Genomic DNA, 24025 nt, shown 5'->3' on the forward strand with positions numbered 1-24025 from the left:
ACTTACTCCAATGCTTTTAGTAAAAGGCTTTCAATAAATTTTAAAGATCTTGTATTTACTCAGATATCATATATATTAAACTGAAAAAGAAAAGATTTAACAAAAGTTTTTACTGCCGCCTAATGTAGCAGTGTTTTTAAACTACTGTCATTGACAATCAGTTAGCCATGATGGATTAAGCATGCCGATAGCTTGTGAACTGTATACTGTTTTAAAGCATTGCAGAAAGCCCTGCAGTCTTAAAATAAATTTCATAGACATACCAGATAGGTGAGCCTTCCAGAAAGCATTTAAAAAGCATTAAAAGGCACCTATATGCTTCAAATATATTTTTTTCTAAAGCATTTTATGCACTATGCAAATATTGTTTTTAAATTTGTGCTCAAATTCATCCCCGCTTTCATCATTGCCTTTTGAACTAATGATTTGGCAAGTCTCTTGCAGTTATTGTTTTAAAAATATAATGATATATTGTATATATATATATATATATATATTATTGTGCACGTGGTAGCGTATAAATTAAAACCATCAAAAATTTACAAATCCTGTAGTGAAGTTTATCTTATCTTGAAATTATCAGTGTGGCACTCCTTTGTCTGCGCATGCTAAGGTGAGGCCGGGTTCAGACCTGGGGACAGCTGCGTAATCTCGACTCATTATGTATCCAACAGCTGGAAAGCAAACAAATTGTGTAGCTGCGTATGGGCATCAAATTAATTTAATTGCGCAAATGACGACATTTCTTTCTGTAGGACATAATAGTCGCGCACTCTGATCTTGTAGTCCATGAGCGATCGCTTGCATAACAGGTACTCTGTCACATGTGTCTTAGATGCCATATTGGTTCGAACAAGGCCTAAGTAAGGCTGTAAATCTAACTCATTCCATCTCGTTACAGTCAGGCTTTTAGCTTTAGTTTCTGATTTAGACGAACAAGGATAGGCTAAAACTCTATTTAAGAAATAGGACAGATAGTGGAGGTAGCAGGTATGTGTGCTTATGCTTTAGCTCTGGCTTACCATGTACTTTGGAGATTACATTGAACTAAAGAATTTATGGTTGTCACTCATCCAAAGTAACAAAAAATTAGGACTTTTATTAGAAGCCTGAATGATTGTAGCCTAACATTTATTTCATATTCATGTTTTAACGCAGTCATTCTGACTTTATATATGTGTTAGTCGTATAACAACTGAAAAGGAGAAAATCAAAGAAGAGAAAGGCTGTTATGAATGCTTAGATATAAAGTTATAGGGAGCAAAAAATATGCAGGTACAAAAACCCACCTGACCGCGCAGGCCAAGACAACATATGTAGTTTTAAAAGCTGAAGATAACTGTAGAAATGTCAAGTGATTTGCAAGAATTGAGAGTCGCTATCCTTGGTAATGTTTCCGTAGATATGGATTACAGAAAAATGTTGTCTTGCTAACTGGTTGCTAGATGCATGCTTTACATTAAAGCTTCAAGGTCGCGAATGATAAGTTTTTCAACTTTTTAAAGATTTCAAGGGATTCAAAAATGTACAGCAACTGTTTCAATAATATGGTTTACAGAAGGATGTTTAAGAACTGAATAGTGAAATGGTATATAATTTATATTGTAATATTCATACAAAAATTATTTCCGTACCATATGCTTATCAAAGCTTCCATTGCAAGGCAAAAGTTAGCAGTAGTTTTTCAGTATAGAAATTTAGGACGAAAAATGGATGTAAAATGAGCAACATTGTATAATGCTAGAACTACATGTAGCATCAGCTTTGCTAACAAGGCTTTGTGAAGGATATTATATACGCATGACATGAGAAAAATCTTTTACCATGGATGTTTATATTATTGAATGATATTATTAATATTCCCAGTTGCAGATATTACTTAAGAGAAAATGACTATTTTGCCATAAGCTTAGCTTTTGAACATTTTTTTGATTGGCTAATCAACCATGATACATATACATGCAAAATAATTAAGCTCTCTGTATACACATTAATATGCTAGTTAGCAACAAATTTGTGTGTAGCATTAGCAAAATCAATGACTAAAATTTGCTTTATAGTTTCCAGTGTGCCGCAGGACACTTTTTGTCTCTTGTGAGCTTTAGCTTTCAGAGCCAGACATTACCCAGTTCAAGAACTGAAGGTCATAATCTAGTAGCAAGCATTATTTAACCATCCATTTGTTTATAGCTGAGTGTATGGCATTATGTAATAGCGTGGCTGGTGATTGTTTAGTTCAGGCTAATCCCATCGGCCACTGTCAACACCTCTGGCACTTGTTACATGCATTACTCATGCTTCTTTGTCTAATGGTGCGTGTACACTGGCCGATGTTGTCACCTATTTTGTCGAGCACATACCAATTTGATGAGTCAGTGTCGGCATCGGTAGGTGTGAGCAGAGAGATCGGTGTTGGTGCTGATTTGAAAGTCGGTGAATCCCAGCAGCTCATCAGCCAATCACAAGCTAGGAGCCTCTGATTAAATGAGCCTAAGCTTTAATGGCAGTTCTAAGTTTATGAAACGAAAGGGCTAGGTTTAATGAGAGGCTAGGAGACTGTCATTAAACTTTCCCTAGTGCTCTTTCTGATAGTGAGCTTTTATTTAAATTAATTAAAAGTAAATAGCCAATTGTATGACTACTACTAGTACTACTACTAGTTCTACTGCATGTACTACTTTAAAGGAATTTGCCGGCCCTTACTTGGCACGATCTAAATTATTTCATACAGAAATAAATTGAGTGTGATTTTATTCAAGGTTTTATTAGCGAAGGAAATTTACTAGCCGAGGAGCGTACGGCCATTCGCTCTGTCTACTAAGTGAGCGTTGCGCCCTTATATACAATAAAATTGCCCGTTCCGGCTAACGGAACCGAGTAGGAACACCAGGTAACAATGTTTAAATGGCCAATAATTAGGCCCGCTAGTGCGTTGATATGACAACATAAACGACGACAATTGATAGCCTAACGAGTAACAAGGCTATAATAAAAAGGAAAACACATAATAAAATATTTATAGACATAAAATATATACAAACATATAATTACATATATTACAGAATGTCAGAGCTCCCGCAGCTGATCCTGCCATGAACAAAATCTAATCGTCATCGGAAGATTCCATTCGGCATTCAGTAGTTGCTTCTAGCGGTAATAGTAGGAGCAGTAGTAATAGTGTAGTACTAGTATATAATTTTCCACATCAAACGCATTGATTTTTATGTGTACTCGTCTTTGCGTGGTTGGGTGAAGGTCAGAATGGCGAAGCGCTGTGATTGGCTGTTGGTACCGAAAAAAATGGTTCGATCGTTGCAATGTAAAGGGGAGTCGGTGTCGGCACCCATACATGAAATGTCTGAGGTACCGGTCTGAGTCAGGGTATTGGCACCTAATCGGAGTCGGTCCTGGCCAGTGTAAACACACCATAACTTGTGATGTACTGTCTAACTGGTCTTGGTCAACATGAATGCATGCTCACCATCAATTGTCTTTTTTTCTGTAGATTCTGCAATCGTGTTTCGTAATGATGCTATGATGCCTGACTTGCTTTTGGTTGCAGGTATGTACTGACAAGATAAAACAGTGAGACTCTTTTTTCAATTTTATTTTCAGGGTTTAATTATATGGTCTATAATTTTGATAACAACTGTGACTTAGTCTTTAGCTGAACGCCCTCTTTTCTTGTTATTTTGTTATTGTTACTCATGCCAACAAGAAATTTAAAAATCATATTGTTTTAACTAATTATAATAGGAAAGGGTGGAGTACTATTTAAGATAGCGTTTTTCTGTAGACCCACATTACAAAAATCATAATTAGCAATCAATATAGCTCTGGTCATGACATTAAAATTAACACTTTTGTGGTTTAGTGTCATGCTTAGCCTCTGAACATTGATTTCAATGTTTTCCAATGTTTCTAACTTGAAAGTTTTGAACTCTTGAGATTACACCATACTGACCCTCTTATAAAGCTTAACCCTGTCTATAACAAATATGATTTCATCTAGTTCTTAATAGCCTAGCCGAATAATCTTACCCACACTGTGTAGTACTGTCCTGATTGTATTGTGGCTGATTTTTGTTAGTACAAATTAGGGTTTGGCACTAGCAGTGAAACTCACTGAAAATTCATGGGGTTATCTTCTCTCAAATCTTGTAATTAGAAAGTTTGAGTATTTTTATCTTGTTGGCTAGAATTTAGACTGCTGCGTGTGAGATTTGGTGCTTGGATTATTTGAACAGAATGGATTAATGCTGGGTTCACTGGGACTGAAAGATCTGTGATATTCAACAACCAGGCTTGCTACGAACTAATGCAACTATGGAAATAATTATAATTGCATTTCAATATCACGATGACTAAGCTGGTGTCTTGTAATAATTTAGGTTGTACACATAAAACACCATAGATATAGCATGTTTCAGTCAGTTCTACTAGTACAATTAAATATGACATGGAGTCGTGTAGTGTTTTTATAATTTTAGTCTCCATTCTTCTTATTTGAGATTCTGACGCTTGTCGCCAATGTTTTTGTAGTTCTACCTGCAAAATGATAAAAAGTTATTTTCACCTGTAAAATTACAATTTAAGTATATATATTGAACAATACTTAAACTGTTCTATGTACTCGAAGAAGAGATAGAGATAAGGTTTGAGTGATCAAAAAAGATATATGTGTATGCAGGGACAAGAACACTCCAGATAACCTAATCGCAAACCAAGAAAACCTCTGTAGTCATAAAAGCCGAAGAAACTGTAGAAATGTCAAGCGATTGGCAGTAGTCGAGAGTTGCTATAATTCATAATGCTTTGGTAGATATGAATTACTAAATAATTTTTCAGCAAGCTTAGCTTTTGAACCATGATACAGATACATGCAAAATAATTAAGCTCTCTGCATACACATTAATATGCTAGTTAGCACCTTTTGTATCTTGCAAGCTTTAGCTTTCAGAGCCAGACATTACCCAGTTCAAGAACTGAAGGTCATAATCTAGTAGCTAGCATTATTTAACCATCCATTTGTTTATAGCTGAGTGTATGGCATTATGTAATAGCGTGGCTGGTGATTGTTTAGTTCAGAGAAATGGCTAATCCCATCAGCCACTGTCAACACCTCGCTGGCACTTGTTTACATGCGTTACCCGTGTGTCTTTGTCTAACTTGTGATGTACTGACTAACTTATCTTGGTCAACATGAATGCATGCTCACCATCAATTGTCTTTTTTTTTCTGTAGATTCTGCAATCGTGTTTCGTAATGATGCTATGATGCCTGACTTGCTTTTGGTTGCAGGTATGTACTGACAAGATAAAACAGTGTGACTCCTTTTTCAATTTTATTTTCAGGGTTTAATTATATGGTCTATAATTTTGATAACAACTGTGTCTTAGTCTTTAGTTGAACGCCCTCTTTTCTTGTTATTTTGTTACTGTTACTCATGCCAACAAGAAATTTAAAAATCATATTGTTTTAACTAATTATAATAGGAAAGGGTGGAGTACTATTTAAGATAGCTTTTTCTATAGACCCACATAACAAAAATCATAATTAGCAATCAATATAGCTCTGGTCATGACATTAAAATTAACATTTTTGTGGTTTAGTGTCATGCTTAGCCTCTGAACATTGATTTCAATGTTTTCCAATGTTTCCAACTTGAAAGTTTTGAACTCTTGAGATTACACCATACTGACCCTCTTATAAAGCTAAACCCTGTATATAACAATTATGATTTCATCTAGTTTTTAATAGCCTAGCCGACTAACCTTACCCACACTGTGTATTACTGTTCTTATGGTATTTTGGTTGACTTTTGTTAGTAAAAAGTAGTATTATACTCGCTGGAAATTCGGGAATTGTCTTCTCTCAAATCTTGATATTTAAAAGTTTGAGTATTTTTATCTTGTTGGCTAGAATTTTGACTGCTGAGTTTGAGATTTGGCACAAGAACTCTTTGAGCAGAATGTATAAGTGCTGGGTTTACTCCACTTGAAAGATGTGCAATATTCAGCAACTATGCTTGCTATGGACTAATGCAACTCGGGAAATAATTATAGTTGCATTTAAATATTACGCTGACTATGCTGGTGTCATGTATTAAGTTAGGTTTTACAAAAAAAAACACCGGAGATGTAGCATGTTTCAGTCAGTTCAACTTGTTCAATTAAAATGACATAGAATGGTGTAGTGTTTTTATAATTTTAGTCTCCAATCTTCTGATTTGAGATTATCACGCTTGTTGTCAATTTTTTTGTAGTTGTACCTGCAAAACAAAAGAAAATTATTTTTCATTTGTTTTTACTATTTAGGTATAAGGAACAATACTAAGCAAAACAGTAAATAATGCAGTATCTCATCAATTTTAGCCCTCTGAACCCTCACAGCTGGTATTACAGAATTGGGTAGGCTGTGGCAGAAACCTTAATGGCGGAATACAGGCTTCCATATGGTTCTGTTTACAAAATATGTTTTTAAGCAACAGCAAAAACTAATAAAATTAATTCTTTCGCAGGATGTTAGATTCTAAATTTCACTTCCATTTGTAACATTTTTCACTTATCTTTATCTACTTCTTTCATTATAATAACACATTTTATTAGAATGATATCGCGAAACAATCAATATGACTCATTCGTTGGTAGGTCATAAATGACTGTGATACAAATGTGGAATTTTATGATAATAAATGTAAATTTCCAGTATATTTTGAGTCATGAAAGGATGATGAGTGTGCTATGGATGAATATTATCTGTAAATGTTTAATCAGTGTTTAAAATCGTGCGAACTTTTATAGTTTTAGCCCGAATAATGGTGACATACTGTTTTTTTCTGTTTGATGACATCTGCTGTAGGTTGTCCGACTTTTTGTACTGCTGTTTCACCAAATATCATTGCATTGTTAGCACGTTTAGCTATATTTGGTAAAAAATTAATAACTTCGGATTGCTGGACATATTGCCTAGGTTTACTGACACGCATTGATTAGATCGAGCAAGGATCAACGGGTTAAAACTCGGTTTCGTATCATGGGTTTTTACAAGTTTGTATTTATATTTAACAACTATGATATTATCTTACATGTATTTACATAGCATTGTCTAATTTATTTGAAAATTAGAGCTTTAACTAGCAAATGTGGTTGCTGTCTAATGACACAGGCTTGGGTAATATTTCATACCAAGGGTTAGTACAAAGCCATTTGCATAGCTATTCATCCATAACATCTCGTGTATTGCTTTTCATTTGACCAGCACTTTATGTATTTCTATATCAAATTCATTGACACACAAACTGGTGGTGACTCACGGTTCTTTCATCTATATAGGCCTGGGCGGTCATCAAGGTCCTCTTCCTTGCATTGTCTTCCAGAAGATTTTGGCGATGAGTAGATCATAAATGTCAGTTGAACGCTTCTTCCCTGTCATTAGACACGTACCCAACCTAATTTTGAACAGCTGGTAAGTCATCATTGACTACTTGACTTGATGGGCTTTGTACTTAATGACCTCCCATATACTCTCAACACATTAGTCATAACTTATAATAAACTTTCATGGGTAGCAAAATTGTAAATGATACAGAATTTGAAGCGAACACAAACCGGCTATAGGAAATCAATTGATTCTTCAGAAGATTGCGTCAGTCTACCCCAAACCTTCAAAATAAATATATTGATATATATATATATATATATATAACAATAACCAATAAATAGATTTAAGAATTCAAGCAATTTATGTTTACACAAATTCTGTACCATTCACTATCTCACTACCCACTTTCGCCTTGAAATTCTAGAAAATTAGAGATGCGAGCTTGCAAGGTGGTTTTTGATGTATCACTAAATGCCCAAAGATACGAAAGGCCAGTTACGGAAACTACATCACTTGGTTTTCCCGTCAGGTCTGCTTCAGATTTGTTTTAAAAAGGTTGGCTGAAAATGAGAGTATAAGCAAATCGAGAAGTTTCCAGCCAGGAAGAGATGATTTAAAAATTAAAATGAAGAAAAAATAGAATTAGCTCTAATATAAGATCAGAACGTTTTTTTCAAGAATGTTTTATTAAGCTGAATTCAGTTATATTAAATTTATACTTTAAGTTTGTTTATGCGATGCCACAAAAGTGTAGCGTACCAAGCGTGTTGCATCAGGTCTCTCTCTCTCACAATCATTAGTGCTATGATTCTCTGAAAGGTAAGAACTTCATATGGTATGCTACTGTATGGACTGCTGCATACTGCCACTACTCAAAATTATGTTGTACATAATACTGCTACATTTTAATGCAGACCATAACCTTTACATATGTATTTGTAGCCTTGGGGGCATGGGTATAGAGCATGAATAGATAAAATCATGTATTTTTTCATTGTAATATCTCTTATTGGTTGTTTTTTAGAGGATGGCAACACAATAATTTATCTTTAGTTAATTTATGTAAAAAACATTTTTGAGATAGGACTTTAAGAAAATTAACTTGCGAGCTTTTGTCCCAGAATGCATTTTGCTCTCATATCAGACATGACTACAGTAGGCGCTGCTAAAATGAGATGATCAGTTCTAGGAACGTTTACATGATAAGGATTTTTCATTATAAGAATGTTAACATACATGTAAATTGTGTAAACCATTTCAGGACCTTTCCAAACTCGCTCATGTGAGAATCCGACTTAAATTCTTTTGAATGTATTGGCGGTGCCTTAACTGTATTATTGGTTTTCATCGACAACTTTTCATGATCAACCTCATTGGTTTAATAGACCATGATTGTGGTAATTTGACAATAATTTGATGAAGAGCGCATAGTTTGACGCGACAGCGACTTACAACAATTGACTAAGAAAAAATAGTTTCACTATAAAAAAGCGATAGTACCTTTTTGTCATCTATTCGTTCTTAAGAGCTCAAGATTGCAACTCCAACTCGTGACATTCAGATGCACCGACCAATAGCCTTAAAGTATTTATCAACAATTGCTCTGCTATATGTACCTATTCTCTGTTCCGTTGTCACTTCAGACAAATTATCACAAGAGTCAGAATGTCATGGAAATTGTATGTATTATATGTATAATGCTTTATGTACAGTGTTGGGAAAAAATCTTTGTCTGCCTGTTTAAGTAAGTGTAGCACTGCAATAAATTCATCATAATTTGGAAATATTTTGCACCGCATACATAAAACCCTGTATCAAAACAATCCTAATGAGCTGAAAAATAGAAATAACTAGATTTTAAAATTGCCAAATATCTTCTATTGTATCAACCGCTGCCTACTAATTCACACTGCATACCAGTAAATATGTCATCGCAAATTTCGTTATTATCTCTTCTTTAATTATTTTCTAAATTGAAAATAACAGTCTTGTACTGTTATGGGCCCAGAAAAAAGCCATTGGGGTCGTTTTGCATTTTAATATTTTATCCGGTAGCCTTTGCAGACTATAACCATTCCGCAGCCTTAGGCATGCTGTGAACAAGCCTCACGAGCGCTTGAGTGTTCATAATCTGAAACCAGCAATCATCTTGGACAGCTGGTTTTTTCAAACGCCTTGATCGTGGTAGATCTTTGGTGGTTTGATGCTGCATTCATTTCTTTACCACTTAATTTTCTTTAGATTAAAATACTCTAAGCTTCTTCGCTATTTTTCTGTTGCTCAGATTGCCCATCGTATGCAGGCAAATGATGAGGTCGTTGACACATTTCTTATCCATGGTTGATGTTGATGCTGGTATGAATTCTGGGATCTCTAGCTGTTCCTCTTTTAACAAGCAAAACTGTAAACCTTTGCTGCACATGCTGTCCAACAGGATCTCTATTGTTGTGATAATATTCCACTTGAAAACTAATAATGTCATATTGCGTTTGAAAATGAGTTAATAAGCACTGATTCACATTGATTGGCCTATAAATGACTATTGATCCCTGATTAACCGTAATTTTATTACTGATGGTGTCAACAAGATCTAATGTTAATTTACTTTTAAATGATGCATGGTTTGTCAGGGTTTAATCCCTCTACATGACTACTACAACAAATTTACCTAAAATGGGCGGTGAGGTTTGAGGTGGACAAATAATTTCTGACACCGCTGTATGTCGCTTTCTTTTCTCGCAGGTGTGGCGAGACAGACTAACACTCAAATCAAACTTTAGAACTCGCCCGATGATACACTTTAAGTTATATGGAGTTTTTTACGCGGTACGAAGCAAAAACTTCACAAAATTGCCCGACTTTTTCTAGAATTTATGCTATAAGAGGTATACGTTATAGGAGCATCTACTTTACTCTAAAAGACCATGTGAGTTTGTGAGGTACAAATATCATGTTTAAAGTGTGCAATAGCTTCCATGTAGGATACTTTTGCTCCCTCATCACTAATTGAACTTGAAAGTTTATTGTGTATTATCTAATTTTTATCACTTTTAGCCTTGCTTGTCCTCTAGCGCAAAGCCGACCTATGGCTCCTAGATGTGACTCTGGCACTTATGGAATAAAAGTGCAAGCTGAGTTATCAGTAAAGATTTTGACAGAACTGTTCATGAAGTGAGTGTGAGAGTGCTTTAATTTCAATGCTGTAGTTTATCCCATTTTCTTTCCACTTAACATGGAATGTTTGATTAGTACGATATTTTAGGCAGTTTGAGGCTGCTTGTTTTTGGGACAATGTTTAATTATGACTGCTGATGTACTGGCGGTTAAGACATTTGAAAAACTGATAATGGTGTTTTTATAAAACCGCGACAACAAATTCAGAGTAATTTTTTGCTTTGTAGCATATTTGACTCAATAGAACAAGTGTTATCGCTTAAGCATTTTCTTAAGGTGAAAACAAATTAGGCGATAATTAGAGCGATATTGCGTTAGAGCTAATCTGCTTAGAGCTAATCTGCGTTAAAATTCACTCAGCGTGTTCATGCAGAGCGATAAAGCTAGAATTTCTCTACACAACTTTATTGCTAACGAGATGCATTTCGATTGGTTAGTTCTTACCAGAATGTAATTTTACGGCGGGTAATTATTTCTTATCGATGTTCAACAACGTACATCAGCTCCAATTTTCTATTTTGTTACGAAACATCTTCAGAACAAACACTCAATTGTTCATGAATTTAATAATAGCACTCCCAGTTCCGTCCATCATAACAAAATTAAAAAAAAACCGAGTTGAAAACCAACATCCGGAGTCAATCGTTGCGCCGGTTGACCATCTTGAGAATGGTAAATATTTAATATATTAAATATGAAAAACCACTACAAAATAAAATATGTATAAAAAATTGTAAAAACAATACAGCTAAAAATACAAGAATCGTTTTTCTTTTGTCTTCTTGTAGTGTAGGCAGTGTACACTCTTTGAAAGGGAGATAGGTTTAATAACAAATGTGGAGGTTGTTTATGTTGTAGCCTAGACGACGACATGTTGACTGGCCTAAATTTATCAACAACTCCGAAAAAACTAATGATACAGATTTTTATTGGCAGTTTGTGAGCGTGCCCATTATATCATTTGCTAGTGAATCGCTCGAGTGTGTTTATGCACGCACTAGCGATATCTTCGCCCTCATGACGCTTGCAATAAAATCGCCTAGTGTGTTTGGACCTTAAAAGCTCCTTGCTATATTTTCACAAAAGGCGAATATACCTAAACCTATACATATACTGATAAGGTAACTTACCTCCTCAAATAGAGTTGGCGTTCATTAAAAAGATGGCGCTCGATTTTCAAAGCAATCTCCTGATGTGGTCCCAAGTAGCGGTGCCAATCAAATCAAGGTGCATTCAAATATAGGTTTAACGGTAGCTCACTTTCAACATTTTTTCCAATACCAAATTGAAGGTGGTCAGAGACTCTGTGCATAAAGTCCTCATCAACTTATTTTTTTATACAATGTTAAAATCTTTGTTCTTTTGTAGAACGAAGATGAGCTCACCACGCAGAACTATTGTTCTTTAATCATGTTCTCACAGAACTAATCATATTGGCCTACAAGTGTTTTGAAAAACTGCAGGGTAAGTTGATGAGTCCTCTACTTTTTGTAGTCCTAATCTTCTGATAATTAAATTGGGCTTTGATGACTAAAGTGAGCTCTGGAGACTGCAGTCATTACATTGGGTAGTTGGCTACACTAAAATACTATAGCACTGACAATCCGCAAAAACAGTAAGACAATAGTTATGAAGCAAAATAACCATGTATGGAGTGGCATGTACAATTGATATTTAAATTGTACAAATACAATATCAAAGTATTAAAATATTAACCATTTTTTAAAGATTGAATGTATTTCTTAATGAGTGTAGCCTGGGTTTTCCGAATGGAAAAAGTCTAAAACACAATCAGATTTTGGTCTAGTCCATTAACTGAGTGCGTACAACAGGCTGCGCAGTGCAGCTCAGCACAATGTACGCTTATAACCAAGAGCAACGCGCTAAAAAATATTTGTACAAAACATTTCTTATTAGTGAGTAGGCAATTAGTTAGCCGGTCATATGTGTACCTAATAGGAAAAAACCAATCGCCATCCTGCATCTAACTAATAGAAAACATGTTAACAGCCAACAGCGACCAAAGTTTTTTGAGAATCATTATTTTTGTTTTTACAGTTTATTATTGCAATAAACAGCTGTGTTAGACCTTTACAGCTACCAAGGTTTTAGAAATGGGCAATAAATAAACCTTTGGAAAATGGACTACTGATTGCTACCTATTGTATCAGCAAAAGAGGATGAGAACCTGACCAAGCTCATACTGCAACACACTTTTTAGATTTTTTGTCGGTAACATTAGGCGTAAAACCTTCTGCTGATTAATGTGTATGTTAAAAAACTCTGATAGGCGGTGTGGTTCATAAATAGGGTCATCTTAATCTGAGGGCACACTTCATTGGTGAAAATTAGGTCTTTAATAAGAGCCATCACATGTAGGACAAATTAATGTACCAAAGTCTATTCTATTCTAATAAAAAGTGTATTACGTTATTCAATAGAAAAATGATATGGTAATGATGCTACTACTACCAGGCACAATAGCCTTTTAGCTTTTACTTTGAAACAATTTTTATTTACCCTTTATGGCCACAATGTTTGCGCTTTAATTCTGGAATTGTCTGTTTGTGTAATAATGTTCTATCTACCAATCTTTCATACAAATAAAAGTGTCCTCAAGAACCCTGGCCATCATTTTTAGCTGTTTTTTATGAAATCTAGAGGCATTTGAAACATTCTCTCTTCCACTAGCGTCCATAATTTTTTAACCTTGTCTTAGCATTTTACAACATATTGAAGGGTAAAGTAACAATTTGTTCAAAACTTCATGAACTTGTAGTATGGCTCTTACTCTGTTTTTTTACACTAAGCCTGCTTATAAAAATGCTGATGAAATGCAGTTGCATTTAAGTTCTGCATAAATTGTCTAAATTGTTTTTTATCACGGCTTCATTAACAAATTAATGACTTGGTAAATTTTGATCTTGCAGCCATTTTTCCTAATTGTGCACGCAGTATGATGCTCAATTACAACAAGGCTTGAAGTAAATGTAATACGAAGCAGTTTTTGCACTGATTTCTTATGTCTTATTTTTATGTTGAAGCTGTTTCAGTGTGAACTCTTAAACTACCAATAGTACAGCTCGTTTGGCAATGTGTTTCTGTATGGCCAAGTGCTGCATGATGCGGCTTTAGCAAGCTTTTGTACAAATTGTTTCCGATTACTGATTAATTAGTAAATTATCTTATTACATCTATACCTGATTGAAAAAAGCTATTATTTGCATATGTTGAGCAAATAAGAATGCGTTTACAACCTGAGCATAGTTTTGCTTTGCAAAAACTTGTTTTGTGAAATCTTCTTACTGATGACCAGTAATTTCAGAAGCAATACAGCCATAAATGGTTACTAACTTTAGATCTATAGACTGAGCAACTTTATTGAGCAATAGTACTAATGAGAGTAATTATGTTCATCAGATTAATTAACATGTAAACTAATAATATTCATAAATCATCCGACTAGAGTTTTGTGCTTACCTCACAGTAATTTCAAAATGGACGAAAAGTGGTCCCTCTCACTCGACAACTCGTTTGTAATATTTTTGGGGGCATGAACTAACATAAAAACTTATGCTGACAAACTTGCTATAAAAAATATTGTTAATAAACAATTGGGGTGTAAAGTTATAACCATTTATACACTCTTTTAGAAATTAAGTTTCACGAAACACTTATGTCGCGGTAGAGAGATCCATTTGGTAGTAAAAGAGTTGAGGTTATCAGCAGGTAGATCATATGGGTCGCGGTCACAGAAACCATGGTTAAGTCGCAAATCACGAAGTTGAGTTATTCGACTTTGAAGTTGCACCAACTAAACTTATAATATTGGTAACAAATTTTGTAACCTGTAGGTTTGGACCAATCAAAGAGTGATCTTTCTGAATCTGAAGTCAGTTTAGCCAATAAAAGTATTTTACCATCGAAAAAAAACTTAAAACCGTTGCTATGCTAAACAAGAAGTACTGAAAAATGGTGTCCGCAAAAAATAATTGTTTTTTTTTTGCCGATTTTAAAGGTAACTTTGACATTTTGGATGCTTATAATGAGTACTTTGGTATTCTAACTGATGTCAAAAGCAGTGAAAGTAAAGGGAGTTGTGGTGATATTTTCCTAACGATTCTTACAAGATTACTACAATATTTAATAATAAGAATAATTATTCAATTTTTATGAAATTATAATCAGATTTAGTTATGAGAATAATTATTCGAGTTTGCAAGGTCGAAGTATATAGTGACCGATGGTGTGCAATATGTTACTGTTGTTAATTTTCTAAAGATTTGGTTGATGATTTGGGTGTGCCCAATATCGCGATACAATCAAGCTGTTTTTAATATCTGCAAAAATAAGTAATACACTTTCTTATAAATATACAGCTATTTCTTTGACAACCAGCTAAAATCTGTTTAGATTTTTAAATTCAGCATAGTTTTTTGGATCCAAGTACAGAAATCTAGATAAATATCACAATATCTTGATATTGGTTGTTATGTCGTTTTGAAATGTAAACAAAACTTTACATTGGTTTTCGTTTCTCAAACTTTAATACCAGTTTTCTTGGAACTATGTTTTTGCACTAATGGTAAACGTGCTTCAGTTTTTTGACCATATAATCTGCTGTAATTAGGCTAGTATCAAAATTTTGTTTGCTAAATCTTGTAATCCCGACTTACCATGAATTCTGTGATCATGACACATATTAATAGTTAATGCACTGTTTGGAACTTATAGTGCTATTGTAGAACTACAATAAAAAATATGTCATCACTAACAGAAATTAACTACCAGTTTTGATTTTGTATAGGTGTCTTGTTTTCTATTACAGATTTTAATGTGTTTGCAGGACAAAATGAAGCAACTGCAAAAGGTTTATTATAGAATTTATTTCAAATTATGTTCTTATGATAGAACTTTCCGTAACAAACTTTCATTTGGCTAATACTTGTATCCATTTTTGACTAAAATAAGTCGAAGCAATTTGTTTCACTCCTACTACCTGCCCTAAATTGGTGCAAATGGTCATCAGAAATGTGCTTTCTTTGCGCTGCTAAAATGGCCCATTAAATGTACTTTAATTTGATGAAAACTCAAATATTGGTTAATTATTGGCCTTTCCAAAATACCGTAAAATACTCATCTGATTTGCATGTACGACTTAGCTGCCCAAGTTGTCAATGCATGGTACTGGAGCTTGTTATCATTTTGCTTGTTGAAGGTTGACTTGCAACAAAATTTCATTACGGTTATTTGGTATTAAAAGATTCACCATGGCTTACTCTGCTGTGTTGTGGGTGCAAAATATGGAGAACTGTGATTACAAGCTCTTAAAAGCTAAAAAAGAAACAGTTAATCTCCGCGATCCCGAAACCGCCGTAGATTGGAATCAATTCATTTCTCTGACATAGTAAAATGATTTGGTTATTGTTTTGACACGTGATCCTCTCACATGAATTGTAAGTTCCGTAAAAGGCTCAATATAAAACTTCTTGTAGCACTAATTTATGACATAAACTTTGGGTTTCGCCAAAGAGCTCTTACCAAATATAGATGCTCGCTAGTTTACAATTTTGTTTTGGGTTGATCTAATCGTCTAGTCGCAATCTGATCATGTGACCCATGCTTCCTGCCAAACAGCGCGCATAATTTCCGCAGAATTTTTTGACTATCACAGGTGACCAACAGGCTTGTCATGCTTATCAGATGATGATATGCATTCCTTCGAGCTAAGGTTAAAAATTAAACCATTTTTTACGGTAGGTTTTGAGATATCAGCGCTCAAAGTGACATCAATACAGTGATGAGGAAACAGATGCTTGAGGACAATAGACATCGTTTCATTGAATGCGTGAAGTGTAATTGTGAAAATATTTGAATGAATGAGGTTGCATGAAAGTGTAAACAGAAGCCATCTTGTTGAGCTACGTTCCATTTGACCCATGTTTGGAACGGGATTCTAATCTTCGGCAATTTCGTGATGGCGGCGATTAACTTTTCGCTTTTGAGCTTTTAAGATCATGTTATCACATTTCTACATATATTGCACATGCAACACAACAGAGTAAGACATGGTGAATCTTTCGATACCAAATAACTGTAGCGTGAATTTTGTTGCAAGTCAACCTTTAAGCATTAGCAATCTTTTAGAAAAATGACAAGATTTTCTTTTGGAAACATACCTTTCAAGCAACAACGGTATGCGAGTGCCACTGTACGTAATTTTGATTAATATTCTTAAACTTCATAATCATTCTTAGTATTGACTAAGTATTATTGCTTTTTAGTTTGTGTATTTTCTTATGTAATTATTATCTGTGAATGTTTAGCTAAAGCTTGTGCAGAGCTGTCATCAACAACAATTTAGTTGAATGTCATTTACTAGTTATTCCGTTTTACAAATTGGACTATGCCTTGTGAAATAACTGCTTTATTTTAATTGTGTATACAGCTCCTATTCACCCTTGCATGTTTATAGTTGTCATGTTCTTGCATTCTGGTTGCCTGTCCACTGACGATAGCACTTGTACAGATTATATGTAAGCATAGTGTCTGGAATAGGAACTGAAACTCACAGTTAAAACCTATGGTGACCAGCTCTAAACTTTACTTTGCAATAATATCTAAAAGCCAAGTCCAGATCAGGGTCAGACTACTGACTATCAATTTTACGAATGAGTAATTGCTTTTGAAATACCACTTCAATATTTGAAGTCCTTTTTTTTAATAGAATATGAATAAGTTTTTACATTGCTTAACTCGCGTTCTTCTATTGCCTACAAATCACAATGGTGACAAATATCAAAGCTGGGATTGAGAGTCATAAGCTAAAATATCAGATGCACTTCTGCTTGTTCAGTTTTTTCCTTTTTTTGCAGCAAGCAATGAGCTTTCAATTGATTAGCTATGAAAAGAGTTTAATTTAAATCGGAAAATCATTCATTCAAAAAATGTGATATTTCTATTTTGTTATTACTAATTGCAGGGTGTTGCTATAACATGTTCTGCACCCACTCTGGTGCTAGACAAGTTATTTAAAGAATTGGCGATTCAAGGTTACAAAAGCTTACAGATTTGGGGAGGTTTCTGGTCAGAGGAGAGCGGACAAAGGAACTTAGTGAAGGTAAATTAGGGTGTCAAAACACCAAAATATTGAGTGACATAGAATGAACCTTGGTGAAAAACAATATTTTTTTAGATGTATTTTACAAATATTGAGATGAAAAATTTTGTGCTAGTCCGAAAATTTCAATAATATGTATTTGGACGATGTATCTAATAGTATGCAACAAGCTATAGCTTTTTTTAACTCTGAATGACACTCGTATTGCTTAACTTGCATTTTTGTACCATTTACAATCTCTGTTTGTCAGAAATGTACCTTTTGTTCCAAATCCTGTTCGGCCTGTCATAGCTGCTTTTTGCAGTCACCATTCAATTTTCGGGATTAACGGGGACCAGGGTCTTTTGTGGACAGTGAAAACCCACAAAATAAAAAGTAATGTTTTTAAGTATATACATTAATAAGCCAAACTTTAAGGCCAAAACACTTGCATTGTTTCATAAGCATAATGTATTTGTTTCCTATGTGAAAAGTAAACTTAAGTTCCTTTCATTGACTTTTAGGTCATATTCTAACTTAAATCCAAGTATTTTAACTCAAATTATGAATTTTTTGTAGTATGGGCATAGGTCAGATTTTTATCTGGTTGGAATAGCTGTACAGCAAATTTTGCTATAATGTACATGTATACCTATTATAACGCAAATTCCTCTCAATGTAAATAATTTATGTAAAGCTTTTGTTTGACCAACATAAGTAATGCCATATAGGGTAAAGTGTCAAGTTGGTGAAAGTTCCCAAAAGTATTAACAAAATTTTCATAGTTGTCCTTAAAAATATCGCTTACATTCTTGCCAAACTTGAGCAATGATGAGATGCATAGGGTTCGCTATTATAGATACCAATACATTGTTAAACTAGTTTGTCATTAGAGATTGTCATTTTTGTCAAAAACATGTAAAATGATTCGCCTCGCAAGAAATCAGAAATATTTGAAGGGGATCTATCAGTGAAAGCTTTGGAGTGTTAATACAGACTGTTTCCTACTTACGAACATTCGAGTTACGAACAACGGTACATACGAACAGGTCTGCGCGTATATTCATCGATAATACCGACGGTATTACCGACTTATTAGTGGCAGAAAGAGGCGCTACATAGAGGCATCACCCAGCATCCACCTTCCTCTTCCCAGTTCGTTGCAGGGCATTAGTGCGTGAACGTATCTCCAGTGCGCAAAGAACTTTTTTATTTTTCCTGTATGTATTGTAAAGGAGTTTGCCGGCCTTTACTTGGCACGATCTAGACTAATAAATAAAAAGAAGAGAGTGTGTGTAGTTTCATTCAGCTTTTTTATTAGCGAAGGAAATTTCACTATTCGAGGAGCGTACATCTATCTGCTCTGCTCAAATATATGAGAGCGCTCCGTTATATTCAGTAATATCAACTGTTCCGTCCTAACGGCAAACGGTGAGAACACCGGCTAACAAGGTGAATAAATAGGACCGCTAGCGAGTTGGTATGACAACAATAAAAGTGACGATAAATGATAGTGTTATAACATGATATCAGATATAACAATAGCATAACGAGTGAAACAACGGTATAATAAAAGGACGACACATAAAAAAGGACAACAAAGATAAGTTCTAGCGTAACGATTAAAACAACGATATAATAAAAAAGGACAACACATACGATCAATAAGAAATGCTGTGTCATGGCCCGGCGTCCACCACAGTATTCTCTCCATTTTATTAAAAAGTTTTTTCAGTACAAACCAATTTACAGGTTACTTATACAAGCCTTAAACATACTAATATAAACCTTCAATATACTTATATACATGTAGGCCATAAGCATAAGGTATAATACAAAATATAGCACTGAAGCAACTCACGAACAAATTCACTGTACAAACAATTGTTCGGAACGTAACTCGTTCGTAGGTTGGAGACCGCCTGTATACCAAGCTGAATGTCATGATATCTAGTCTCATCAAAATCTATCTTGCTCCCAAGCTCTTCCCGACGATGGATAAATGATAAGTCATACAGACACTGATTTTACTTTGTTAGCTAGCCGCAACAAATAGCAGCCTGTCTCTTGTGGCTTTTATTCACCTCACCTTCTGTTTGATCTCCAAATTCATGTTTACTACCTTCAAAACTGAATGTTTTTTAATTGTCAAATCAGTTGATATGAGCATCAGAGTTAATTTTTTTGCTGACCTAGAATTTATTTTGGTCATCTCAAATAGTCTACGAAGATGAACTGTTATAAACGAGCGCATTTGCACAGACATGCTAATGGCAAAGAGTAGCTTTATCATATAAGCAGAGACTAAATGGTGTAAACAAAAGCTGAAAATCTGTTTTAATAGAAACTTCTAAACTATTTAAAGAATTTCAATAATGTCTATATAATTAATGATTAATGTAAAATCCTAAATATTTAGGATTTGTTTGGAGTGCACGAGAGGACAACTCTGCTTTGCAGAGTAACCTGGCAGTAACCCTATGCTTATTTTGTACATGTATGCATTGCAGTGAAAGGCATATTCATACACACCAACCTTACAGTGTTAAAGGCCAACTGAATGAAAAGGGACTTTTATACAATTCATAGTCAATCTGTGCATGGAAAAAATTGACCGTGTAGACAGTTAGGAATTTTACTCAGCTCAAGATTTTGAATCAACTTGGCTTGTACCAACAAATACCTTGGCAGTGTAGAGTGCTGTAAAAGATTATCAGTTGCAATAATTATGCATTCAAATATTGCAAATTATTACAAGGTTAATTAGCATAGTTTTTGTAGTGTCAGTCTAGCAAGGTAAATGTTGCAAGTTCAAATCCAGCGGGATGCAATATTTTTCCATTATCCAACGGTGGCTTTATATGGACAGACACGGTTCTCATCACAGTACAGGCTGAATGTGTAAAATTTTGTAGATTTTGGTGCATTTTGCTTAAAAAATAAGAGGAATGGTAACGCTGTAATTATTAGTTTATTATTATTATTTAGTATAAAGCTTTTCTTAACCCAACTATTCATTACATTTTATATTTAAAAGATACCATTCTTACCTAATAGTTTGACAAAAAAGCTTTAGCTTAAAAGAAAGCATTAATGATAATGTTTGTTGTTTTTTACTTTTATTGAGTTAACTTGTGTTAACAACATCGAAACAAGAATTTTTTAAGGCTTACTAGGTTAATTTTTTTTAGGCATAACATCAACATAGTGAGAACTGCAATCTCTTTAGGGCAAACATAATTATGCAGAGTTTCAGTAAGAAAGCATCTTCTGTGTGACCTACATTTAGTACAGCCACCAATATAGCTAGCTGCAAAAGCCTACTCTTCAAGTTTCTGGCCAATCTCCTAAGCGTTCTAAAACAACATGATGGAGCACACTTTTTAGTCAGTATTGTTTTAAAGCTGGTTTGATATCTTGGGAAAGTCTGTAAAATGAGTAGTGTTCAACATTCTCCTAATTTTTAACTATACTAACAGGTTAATAACTGGTTTCTTTGCAGGTAGAGCAGCATATTTACCAGTGGAGGCAAAGTGGTCTAGATTGCCTAACCTTCAAACAACAAGTTGATGTTCAATTTCCAAAAAGGCATCCAGTGACTAGAATGACATCCAACCTTAAAGTTCTTTCTGTAGCTGGGCGTGTCTACAATCAGCAAAGTTCTCTTGCGAATCGCTTCTAAGATCTCTAGCTAAAATCATATTTTAAACGTTGTGCAGAGCCATTAGTTACAGCTACCACAACTTCACACATTATACTCGAGGTGCCAGGAGATGGTCACACAATTTGCAAGACAATTATAGAGCTCAGTGTTTTGAAGCTCTACAGCTTTATTTGACAGAAAGAAAATAGTCCACTTTTGTTGATAAATGTTTTATGGTATTCTTGTGAATGCTTTGATTTTTAATCTTTTGGTAATGTAACAGCTGTTTGGCCTGCTTTTGATAGTTGCTCCATTTGCACTAAAGACTTTTAGATTTATACAAACTCATTGTGTTTTAAGAATATTTTATTTGTCACCGTTGCACTCACTTGAGCAATTTGTTTGACGTACTTATATTGAGCTTTCCTTTTCTGTAAACTCATCTCCTTGACGGGGTTGCTTAAAGAGTCAATTTTTTTCCTTTTGAGTAAGTTTGGGCTTTTTTTAAAGAAATATGCTGACCAATGTTGATAAATGCGAGTTAGATATACATGCATGCAATCTGCACAGTGTGTTCAATGTTACTGCATGGTTTCATCGAAAGCTCTTATCTGAAACCTTTTATAATCCAAAGGGCCCCACATATGCTATATTTCCCAGTTTTGCCTCAGTAGCAATGAATTGACTAAATCAAATTGTATAAGTAATAAATGTGGCCACAGGTATGCAAATCTCCCATGTTTGACATTTATGTTTTAAAAATTGGGGTTCTCTGACTCTACCAGGCATATTTGGCAGCATGAATATATGCACTGTTTTAATTAATATACGTTTTAAAAGTTTTCTATTTGACAACTAGGATGGTTTCAATACCAATTACTTGATGTCAATACCATCCTAGCGTTTATTGCAACTTATTACAACTTTTTTTAAATGGACAAAGTACTTGTTTTTGCCATGCATGCCCACTAACAAGCTATTAAGGGAAAGCATAAGTTTTCAATTTTATGAATAATACGTATGATAAACTTTAGATCAAAGCACACACAGATGTGCCTGCAAATCGGTTTTCTTAGGTTCTGTTGGCAAAATCCCTGAAATGGGGTTTCAGGGATTAGTTTGCCTTTTTAACCAATTGAAAGAAAATTAAATGATGCAATAAAGGTTCATTACAAGTAAAAAGAACCAAACTAAATATCATAGTTAGCTAAATTTATATAAAAAGAAGAAGTAGAGCTTGGAACTAGGACTATCTAATTCAAGATATAAAAACATAATAGGAGGCCCTGAATTTAATGAGAAGATAACTTCTCTTGCAAAAGAGAAGACAACTCAGAATTTTGTATAAAAATTTTCAAATTTTACGCTAATGGGAGGTCCTCCATTTCAAACTACAGAGCCTCCTAACCTGCAAAATTTTCCAAAATGTTGAACTCTCCGGCAAAATTTATGCAAAATGCAAAATAGATACGTATGCGATCAGCATGACGAGTAGAGTTGTTTAAGCATGTTTCTAGCGAAGCCTCCTATCAGAAGCCTCCTATTATCCGAAAGCCCTATATCGTGGATATATTTTCCAAAGTGGCCTCCTATTCAATCTAATTTGACTATATATATATATATATATATATATATATATATATATATATATATATATATATATATATATATATATATGTTAACTAAAAGCAAGTGCAAAAGCATATAAAAAGAGAACTCTACACTAAAAACCTAAAATATTATTAGTGGAGTATGAAATATTTGAAAAATTATTGCGAAAAAAGTAAACTTTTAGTATTTGCGTTACAAATCTGTTTCGTGCGAAGCACTCCTCAGACGCAATTGTACTAAAATGAAAAGCTTTACCGAATGTGCCAAAATATCAGAAATGGGCTCGCTGTGTTAATAATGTAATTTAGTGCTAAGTGTAACCGAGAAGATAACTCCTAGCATGTCTGCAATTAGAAGTCAATTCATTTCTTTTATTTAATGTGCCTAAGTGTGGTTTGCATATTATGAAGTATTTTTCAAGTAAACATAATTTGCATCGTTTTGTCTTGTTTGTATATGGTTGTGCTTGAGCTAATTGCGTCTGAGCTCAATTCCAGCATTACAATTGCGTCTGAGGAGTGCTTCGCACGAAACAGATTTGTAACGCAAATACTAAAAGTTTACTTTTTTCGCAATAATTTTTCAAATATATATATATATATATATAAATGCTGTGAGTGAATGTATACTATATATAAATATATATAATTAAACATTATTCATATATATGCATGTATATGAATAATATATAATGTATGAATTATTCAATATATACACATTAAACAATATATATATTATATATATTTTGTATTACCCGTATATCATATATATATATATATGATATATCTGTATATATAATACACAGTACATATATAAAATACATACTGTATCTTTTATATATACATATAAGTGCATTTTATATATACAGATAATTTATATTATATATAAAATTCAATGCATAATTCAGTTTCAACATAGATTTGTTAATTACTTTGATACGTTAGCAGGTGAAAATAAAACTATGTAAAGGAAGCTATTTTTTGTGTTCAGAATTTTTGCTCGCAGCTGTACAGTCCTATTCTTTTATTTTTAGTAAATGAAATGTATTTCAATATATACTGGAATTGAGATAATGCTTTAATTGCAATTGCTGCTGCGCTCTTACTGGAGTTGAT

General features: G+C 34.0%; 1 long non-coding RNA gene across 1 annotated transcript; it reads left to right on the forward strand.

Annotated features, from left to right (window-relative positions):
• The first annotated feature begins 862 nt into the window (after positions 1 to 862).
• LOC137394629 (uncharacterized) lies at positions 863 to 5336 on the forward strand. The gene is made up of 3 exons (XR_010978338.1): positions 863 to 990; positions 3506 to 3562; positions 5245 to 5336. It is a non-coding gene; the product is annotated as an uncharacterized lncRNA (long non-coding RNA).
• Positions 5337 to 24025: the final 18689 nt, after the last annotated feature.

Source organism: Watersipora subatra, chromosome 4, assembly GCF_963576615.1.
Source record: "Watersipora subatra chromosome 4, tzWatSuba1.1, whole genome shotgun sequence".
NCBI classification, from domain to species: Eukaryota; Metazoa; Bryozoa; class Gymnolaemata; order Cheilostomatida; family Watersiporidae; genus Watersipora; species Watersipora subatra.